Source organism: Mya arenaria, chromosome 13, assembly GCF_026914265.1.
Source record: "Mya arenaria isolate MELC-2E11 chromosome 13, ASM2691426v1".
Lineage (NCBI taxonomy): Eukaryota > Metazoa > Mollusca > Bivalvia > Myida > Myidae > Mya > Mya arenaria.
In genome coordinates this window covers 26,368,995-26,379,372 of record NC_069134.1, presented here as the reverse complement: position 1 = coordinate 26,379,372, position 10,378 = coordinate 26,368,995, and positions in this window count along the sequence as shown.

Below are 10,378 nucleotides of genomic sequence, written 5' to 3'. Positions count from 1 at the left end.
AACGAGATGACCCATATTCACACTGGTCAAACCTAGGTTTTGAACAGAGTTAACCCATATTCACACTGGTCAGACCTAGGTTTTGAACAGAGATAACCCATTTTCACACTGGTCAGACCTAGGTTTTGAACAGAGGTAACCCATATTCACACTGGTCCGACCTAGGTTTTGAACAGAGGTAACCCATATTCACACTGGTCCGACCTAGGTTTTTAACAGAGATAGCCCATATTCACACAGGTCCGACCTAGTTTTTGAACAAAGATGACCCATATTCACACTGGTCAGACCTAGGTTTTGAACAGAGATGACCCATATTCACACTGGTCCGACCTAGGTTTTGAACAGAGATGACCCATATTTACACTGGTCCGACCTAGGTTTTAAACAGAGATGACCCATATTTACACTGTTCTTACGAGAATGCTGACAAACATTCTGATCATATTATAACAACGTTTACGAAAATACAAGCCTGACTTAATTTAATTGGCGTTGGTTCAATTGTGATATCCAAATTCTAAGCATCCCTTTCTTCAAATGGATTCTGTTTGTTTTTGCTATTTATTTCAGTGGATATATACAGGTATATGCATTCGTATTTGTGTAGTTTGTGTTGTTTGTCACAATTATAGCGGTTGCTTGTCATTAATAACATGTAACGAGGATCTAAAACTCGTGCTAAGCGTATGTTGCTGTATTTGATTGTTAATTCTACATACTTTTTGATAATATGTATCAAAGAAAATGCCAATGAAGGTATGATTTCTTGTCTCTGATGGAATCTTAAAAATGAGATTAAACGTGTCTTGTCTTTAATTAAGCTTGGTAATGACAGTAAACATTTTCTTGTATCTAATAAAGCATAATATTATATTAAAGGTTACTTGTCTCTAACTAAGCTTACAAATGAAATGAAACGTTTCTTGTCTCTAATAAGGCGTACTAATAATATTAAACGTGTCTTGTATCTAATGACATCAAACGAGTTTCCCTTTTAATTTAGTTGCGATTTTTAAATATTAATGAAAACGCTGCCTTTTAAGATGTTTCATTACGTTTCAATATTTCAACTCTTCCTCAAGGAACAGATCCTGTAATGACATACAGCAGATTAGATTCACGTGTTAGCTCTTCCGATAGTTAAACCTGTTACTTTGTAACGAAAACATGTTTTCGTTTATTAAGGGTCAGGGTTAACAAAAATCGCTTTAGCGGGGTAATTTTCCCTTATAACGTTATATAATTTCATTCGAAATAGCGAAATAATATTTCGTTGTAAGATTTTTATTTAACTTTCAAATTTAATTCAAAACATTATTCAAATGATGGGTAAGCCGGAAATTTGTTTAAATGCCTATTTCTATGCTTATCAAAGTCCGTTTCCAATAGCAAAATTCTTTAAAACCATTTAGAAATGCTTAAATTACCACTGGATTGTTCATTCCCAACCAAAGGATTTTAGATATTTTTTTTTGATTAAACCAACTATGATCTTGTCATCAATGGCTATTTTTAAAGATATATCAGTTGATAATCTTCAAAAATATATGCTTATATATTTTGCATTTCATTCATTACGTCAAGTCGATATAAATATCAGCATGTATACTAAGTATATGATATTAATTGATAAATTAACATGCCTGCTCTTTATAATTGGGACGAAATTGTGCAGTATTACAGGTAACAATAATTATGTGAAAAACTACAGAAACAAGCTCAGTAGCAAAAAGTTTAAACATAATCCCGGTTAAATGGCACTGGGTAAACGCCAAAGACATAAAATACAAAAACAAAAATCACAAACAAAAAACATGGAAGAACCGCACAAAACTCCACAAGCAGCACAGTGCATACATACTATATATAAAAAACTAGGTATGTTTATCAAGGATGGTTAGGTAAACCGATAACCGGTCTCATGCTAACATGGCGTAAATCAGTATTTTTGAACAAGAGCAATGTACCTTTTCATTTCTGTCACACGTACTGTTGTATTATCCTGAATCTTATTTTGGTCATGTCCCTTTAATAAAACAATTCACATCTGTACAGTTAACAGAAGTCTAAAGCAGAAGTTAATCGCTCAAAGACGTCTTTAAATATTAAAACCTTGATATTGATAATTCTTTATCTGAAAACGACAATACGCGTATTACAACTCTCTTTATAAATAAGAACTATAATTTCAGAAAGCATTTTATTACTTACAGTAGGAAAATACATTATAAAAACAAAACAAACAATATGGGACCAGAGTGATATTGAAGCTGGTACAAAAACAATACAAACCATGTGTACCTAGACATGCCCATCGACTAGCTCGTTTTGTCATAGGCAAGGAAATGTCAAAAACTTCAATGCGCATGCGCTCAACTGTTGATTTGAGCGAGGGTATAAGTCAAGACAAAATTCGTTGCATTCTAAGCGACTTTCCGTTAAACATAAGCATTAACATATGTATCAACCAGCTCGTTTATACCTCTCAAGTTGTCTATCACTAAGTTATGCACAATATTATTTTATAAAACGCTGAAAAGATTTATGTAATTCATGAAACACACAAATGTAGTGAAAGCCAATGTTCTTCTCTCCATTTGTCTTATTTTTCTGTTTCAAAATTATTCAAATGATAAGCAGAAAACATACAGAAGATATCATTAATGTTGTAGGATATGTTATAATTACCAATACAGTAATGGCGTCATTCAAACACAGACGCGTCTCAGTCAATGTTCCCGCGGAAAAACACTTAATAAAAAACGTAATTGTTTGATGTTAAGTAGACTGCCCATATGATTGTAGATACTTTAACTACACCACCATATGAAATGGAAATGTTGCGAATCTAAAAGTTCGGCCACTAAAACAAAATGAGACGTTCAATGCACATCATAGTGACGTTCACGTAAACTCCAGCCCAATCCAATAAATCCATAAAAGATAAGTGATATCAAACAGAAGTAAGGCAATCGTCAGGAAATTGTCTGTTTTTTGAATAACAAAAAATAAATAAATAACTTTAAAATTCCATTACTGCTACACAAGAGAATACAAGAACGACGAGACCAAAAACAATTATTGCTAGCTTAATTTTAACTTGATAAACATTATCAGGACTTAACACATCTAACTCATACTCGGCCTTCCTGTACTATGACTCGTTATCTGTACGCTGGTTTGTTTACTGATAAAAATACCTGTAATCGCTTCCGCATTTCCTCATCACTCCAGTGTGTTTTTTTTCATTTCTACGGTAAGCATTAAAATAAAGTACGATTAGTAACCAGTCAAGTGTGTATTTCTGTATGATGACACATTAAAAGTCAGGACCTTGTTTTCATCCAAGATGTTGATTTGTTTTATCTAAATCACTCTAATTTTAAGTTCCGTATACACGACTTGAATATAGTTTTTCATCTATTTATGATTCGTATTTGTAATCGATCCGATGAAGTATATTTAAATTCGCAATAACTTTGATTCTATAGCTATGTTTGTATTGTAGCTTCGTTGATAAGTTAACATCTTTCAAAAGATTCCAAGTCTTTTAACTTATATTGACGACATATTCTTACGCGGTATCATAATCAACTTGTCATCAACCCGTTTCTAAGGAAAGTTATTACTGGTGATAAAGATTACAATTGTTTGAGTAAGCTTTAACAACCTTAAGAAATAAATCCTTTTTAAATGATTTCTGGGGGTCACGGAAAGGTAAATGAGCCCATTTGTCCACGAAAACTACTTCCCGATTTATTGTATTGCAGTTCTCAACAGTTTTATATAGATTGAATCTTCACAGAATGTTTAAACAAATTTTGACGTCATAAACACGGAGTAATGCTAAGAAGTAGAAGTAGATTTATATACACCAATTTTTAATATTCAAATGCCAAAACATCACTTGATTTTAGAAGTTTAAAATACTTTATTAGAAAATGTCTCTGAATTGATTTGATTTTGAATCGGAATAATAATTTAGAAGAATTTTTATTCGGCAGCAAGAACCGAATGAATAATATATCAGCCTCCCGATTCATAAAACCTTTAATGTCCGTAATATTTTTAATAATAATAAAACTTTGTGATGTGCATTTAGGATTAAAGGCGGCATTTTGATTAGATTTAACCAACCATGTGACCGTTTTATTTTCCGGTGAGGACGTTTGGTATGCAAACTACAGAAATAAATCTGCATCATGTGGCGCATTACCTTTTGTGACGTCACTTTTTAATTATTTTTGACATGAATTACGCTGTTACATTTTAAGAAATCTGTAAATTAAATCAGCAAAATATTCTAACATTTTCTCTAAATAAACACTTTTACCTTACATTTATAACCGAATATGTGAATATGTGTCAGAAATATGTCTGTATTGGGTTACACGAATTTAATCTGGCAATTTTAAGAAATGAACATTATATTTTGCCTTTCATTAAAGCATAAAATATCGGCGAAACTACTCACCTTCACGACAGTTCATAAATCAATGAAACGCAGCAAAATGATAATCGATTCTTAATTCAATCAGATATGTTATTTAAATATGAGTTTATGAACATATCTAAGCCGTCAGTTCGAGTTCGACAGCAACCGACATTTTACAAAATGAAAGATACTATACAAAAAACTTGGGTTTATCATACCTATTAGATGATATAGGGGGAGCATCCTCTGGGACCTCTAAAGCATATTTTATAAAGCCTGTTATCTCAAATAAATAGACAAAACACTTCCAGAATACATCATTTAAAACTTAATAACACAAAAGTATTCTTAATACATATACACATAAAATGCAATCAACTTTTCTTCCTAAAATTCATTTACACATAATTTATGTAAGAAAATACAGCTACAACACCAATACATGTAATGTGAGTGTAGAATTGTTCATAGAATTTCTCGTCGAGTAATCTGTGAGGAAATGTCGAATACTTCAATACGCATGGGCTCAACTTTTGATTTGAGCGAAGGTATAAGATAAGCAAAAATGCGTAATATTTCTAAACGGCATTCCTTAAACCATAGAATATATACAACTGTATCAACCAGCCCGTTTATTATCATTAAGGTGTCCAACACTAATCTACGCACTAAATTGTTTGTCAAAAGAAAGGAAAGCAATACATAAATAATCGCAGTTATCACGGAATTCACGAAACATACAAACACAGTAAAAGTTGACTTATTGTTGTTAACTCTATTACCAATGTTTTTTTCTCTATTGTTCTTATTTTTCTGTTTTAGAATTATCTTTAAAATCATCAAAAAACACACTGATGACAAGGTCGCTGCTGTGAAATATGTTACCATTACCCAGCTAGAAATAAAGTAATCCACACATATCCGTATCTGAGACACATTTGCTTCTATGTGTACAACAAAGCAATTTACCACATAGGCATACCATGTACCTAAGTAGACTGTCCATATTGTAGTAGACACTTTAACTGCAACAGCATATGAAATGTTACGAATGTAGAAGTTTGGCCAGTTAAACAAGATTAGACGTTCGATGCACATCATAGCAACGTTGACGTAAGCCACGAAACTAAACCCCATTCCAAAATACTGAACTGCAAGATTAAACTTCACGTTGACCACTAGTTTTCTTACAGCAAATGAAAACGAAGTGGCGAAATCAAACAAAAGTAAAGCGATCGACAATAGCTTGGCAGTTTTAGGTGTGCGTTTTGTTCTGTAAAATGCCACCACTGATACTCCAGAGAAAACTAAAACCACGACGGCAATAGCAATAAGTGACGCTTTGGTTTCAACTGAAACGAAATTGTCAGGATTGGACGATAAGTCGAATTCAGTTAAGTTTTCCATCCTGCACTACGGATTTATTTTAAAACATTTTTTCAACACAACGCTTCTATATGATTCGAGGATTTGTCTTTTACAACGATAAGTCATCAGCTTAGTTGTTCAGTCTGTTCTACGATTCCTTTTCATTCCAGTCTTCGAATATTTACTACATTTTGCACCCACTTTTATATCAATCATATACTGCGTTTCCAAATCGAATATCAAACTTTCGATCCGCAATAACTTTAGTTGTTAGTCGTTTACTTCAATGTATAATCCCTTGTTCGACGATTCGAAACATCAACTTTTCAGCATTCATCTTGTAATTACACAATCAGCCCTATACGATGATTCCTATACAATCCAGTCACTACGACGCGACAAATATTCGTTCTGTAATCCGTATTTATTGTGTTTCTTTAATCCGTTTTATGTTCCATTAGGACTTTATCGTGGGCTACGAATTATTCTGAATGTTGGCACCCTAATGTCGCTTTTAAATGGTCACTTGCATTTATGCCAGGGCCAGGATAGAGAATCGATTTGTTAAATTATATGGAAAACCTAATCAGGTAACTATACACTAGTAATTGTTGCATTTGATTGTTAATTATAAGTTATAACTGTAACCGTCAAGATATTTATACATACATCTGAAGAAACGAATGCATGGTAGCATATGATTTCGTATCGTCCCTAATGAAGCTTATTCACGGCATTTGACGAGGTACATTAAGTTTAACTTTGTAACATACTGCATGAAGTTTTGCTGAAGCAATACCTTATGTACATGAACTACTGATATTAACAAATATGATATACAGTCATTTAGGAAACGATTCAAACAAACCAACGATTAAACTATATTATACTGTTGTCAACGCGTTTAGTTCTAAGCATAATAAGATAATAATTGATTTAGTTATTTTTAATTTTTACATGTTTTACATGTGGAAAACATGTAGGTATGTGTGTTATCTGAATCTATTTTAAATGAGCGGTGATGCAAACAAGTATGTTAATATCGTAGATTATACTGAAAGATGAAAAACGTAAATTTCGTCAACAATTTTATGATAACATTGGTTCCAGTGTAAATGCCAGTAGTTAAGAGAATGTTGAACGCCATTAGCTGAAAAGGTGAAGCTTCATAAGAAAGTGGTGATGCTATTGACAATGTTAAAGTCTCTTTGTATAAATACATACGTAAAGATAGAAGACCCGACCTGTCTTATATGGACAACATAAAGTGATATTCACCTCGGCACCGTCGCGATGAATATTACTTTCTTTATTCCTTAAAAAGGTGTATAACATGATCGAAAGATACGCGTTTATATAGACAAAAAAACTCCACCTTGACCTTGACATTTCTGTACATTGAAAATGGAATTTCCAGGACTCAATAGTCATTGATGAAATATATAACATACATATTAATAAAAAACATGTACCCCATCCGCTTGCATGACCTTTTCATCCACAAAAACATACAAAATATAGTTTGTTTTGATTTCGTTAGTTAAATTGTTTTAGATAAAAAAATACAACATGAATAATAATATAAAAATCATGCTCATATTCCATAATGCATTCTCTACGGCGGAACATGTTGCCTAAAGGTTATTCCATTATTGGCATGAACTTAATACTCCATCAATTATTTCTTAATGTTATTACATTTGATGTTTGCAAATTCGACAACGATGATTTGAAAAGGAAAACAACGCTTTAAAGATATTCTTGACAAAACAATTATGTCTTGAGCTTAGATATTTGGTCCTCTACAAAGTTTGTTAAAATTTAGCTGCTGGTGTCAAATTCAAACCCCTTTGGTCACTTGTGTTATAAAACAACATACATGGGAAATCTTTGAAAATCCTTTTTAACCAAGTTAGCTGATATATATATACAAAATAGTAAAATAGTTCTGGGTTTTTATTATTATTTGACATCCTTGATATTGATGTTTATTTAATCTGCAAGTCCGTTGAAGCGTTTTCCAACTTATTTGAATCTAAATATAACAGTTCCTTAACGCGGTGTTATAGACAGCGCCTACTGGTGCTTACGTGTAGCTACGTCCATTTTGTAAATTTCTAAATTTGATAATTTTGATTATAATAAAAATTCCGTCGGTCCCCAAATTCAATTGTTAAACAGTTTTATAACGTTAGGAGTGTGCTTTATACGAATAGTCTATTGTGCAGACATGTCGTGTTAGGAATGACCGGTCAACAGCATCGGAGCTGTCTTTCACGCCTGAGAAATGTCCTGAAAACTGTATACGTTGCCACAAGTATCTTATTGTTAGTTATTGAATACGTCGAAATTCTTTGAGCACCGAAGCGCATTATTAACACGGCAACAAATAACGCTAGTGTTAATGATAACTTGTAAATGACAATTACCAATCCTATAGTATAGTTCATTATAATTAGGTGGCAATTGTCATTAACTGGTTTTCTACTACCCATTAATCAATCTATAAACATAAACGTTATTTGCTGCCGCGTTAATAAGACGAATTGGTTCTTAACGGCAATCGGCGTATTCAATAATAAAGGAAATTATAGTTTTTATAACGTTGATATGATAAGGATAAGAGTGAGGTTGTGCACACAAACCCCCATTTACATTTTACTGACCGTTCCAAGGCGGTACCTAACAATCCTTGATAAACATACCTAGTTTTTTTATATAAATATAGTATGTATGCACTGTGCTGCTTGTGGAGTTTGTGCTGTCTTGCATGTTTCTTGTTTGTGATTTTATGTTCTATGTCTTTGGCGTTTACCCAGTGCCATTAAACCGGGTTTATGTTAAAACGTTTTGCTACTGAGCTTGTTTCTGTAGCTTTTCGCATAAATATTGTCTTGATGAAAAAAAGTCATTTCTTAAGAACTCGTTAATGACATAATAAGCTTACACTAAGCTTTGAGGTGTAGGTTCGAACAGTTCTGGAAAGCCAAAGAAAGTCCAGGATTTGTCGTTAGGGTTTAACTTATTGGCATACCTCGGTACGCTCGCCCCGTCTACATAGAACCTAAGAAAATCTGCTTCAAATGTGGCATCATTGATTGAATGTCCTCCAAGAAGAAGACTTTGCCTACTTCTCGTCCTACAGATTTGCAAATTTACATTTAAATTAAAACTTAAACTAACTTCTATATACAGGTACGATTTCAACTTACTTCTGATCATATCATCTATAGCAAAAGCATTGATTCGCCTTCTATTATCACATGAGGGTCTCCTGAACACTACAACCCAAAATGTCTTATTGAACGTTTGTTTTCTCATCAAATTACGTTACTAAATTATAAAATGGCGCTTAGTGCTTTGTCCACTGTGTATTCTTATTATTTCCAACTCATTCTAGATCATTGAACGTGTCTCACTGATTCTTTAAGATACAGATGCTATAAAACATGTCTTCTTGTTTCTTAAGAAATACCTTCGCCAATTAATATGTCATACTGATTCGCTAAAATACAGGTGATTGAACATTTCTAACTGATTCTTTGGAATGTCATTGCCCTTGAATATGACATACTGATTCGCTGCTATGATACACATTCCATTGAACATGTCGTACTCATTCTTTAAGATACAGGTGATATTGAACATGACTTGATGACTCTTTAGAATGCCGTTGCTCTTGAATATGGCGTACTGATTCGCTTAGATATAGATTCCATTGAACATGACATACTCATTCTTTAAGATGCAGGTGCTATTAGACATGACTTAATGACTCTTAAAGATACAAGTGATATTAAACATGTCTTACTAATTCTTTAGAATGCCGTTACTCTTGAATATGGCATACTGATTCGCTTTGATACAGGTTCCATTGGACATGTCATACGCATTTTTCAAGATACAGGTGATATTGAACTTGTCTAACTGATTTTTTTTTAAATTCTTAGGCGTTGAGGGTTTAAGTGGAGAAGTCGTTAAAATTGTAGTTCACAACGAAATCGCTTTAACGTTTCTGGTACAATATTTATATGAAAAACTACAGAAACATGCTCAGTAGCCAAAAGTTTAAACATAAAACCCATTTAATTGTACAGGGTAAACGCCAAAGGCATAGAACATAAAAATATAAAAATCACAAACAAGAATCATGGAACAACAGCACAAAACACCACAAACAGCACAGTGCTGATATACGTTATAAAAAACCAGGTGTGTTTGTCAAAGATTGTTAGATATCGTCTCGGAACGGTCAGTAAAATGTAAATCTACTGGGGGTTAAACCAGTTTGCGTACACAAACCTCAATCTTATCCAACAAGTAATGATCGGACGGAATAAAAACAAGAACACTGTTATTTACTATAAACATCCATTTAATAAAGCTACAAGACACATAATGAAGATAATTAAATATGAATATATTACAGCGGACACAAAGGTGATAGTCATTCAAATGCATGCATTATGACAAATAATAATATAATGTAATGTAAGATACATAATATCTAATAAACTGAAATATATTGAAACTATTAAGGGAAATATAAACAAAATATGTCAAGCATCAATG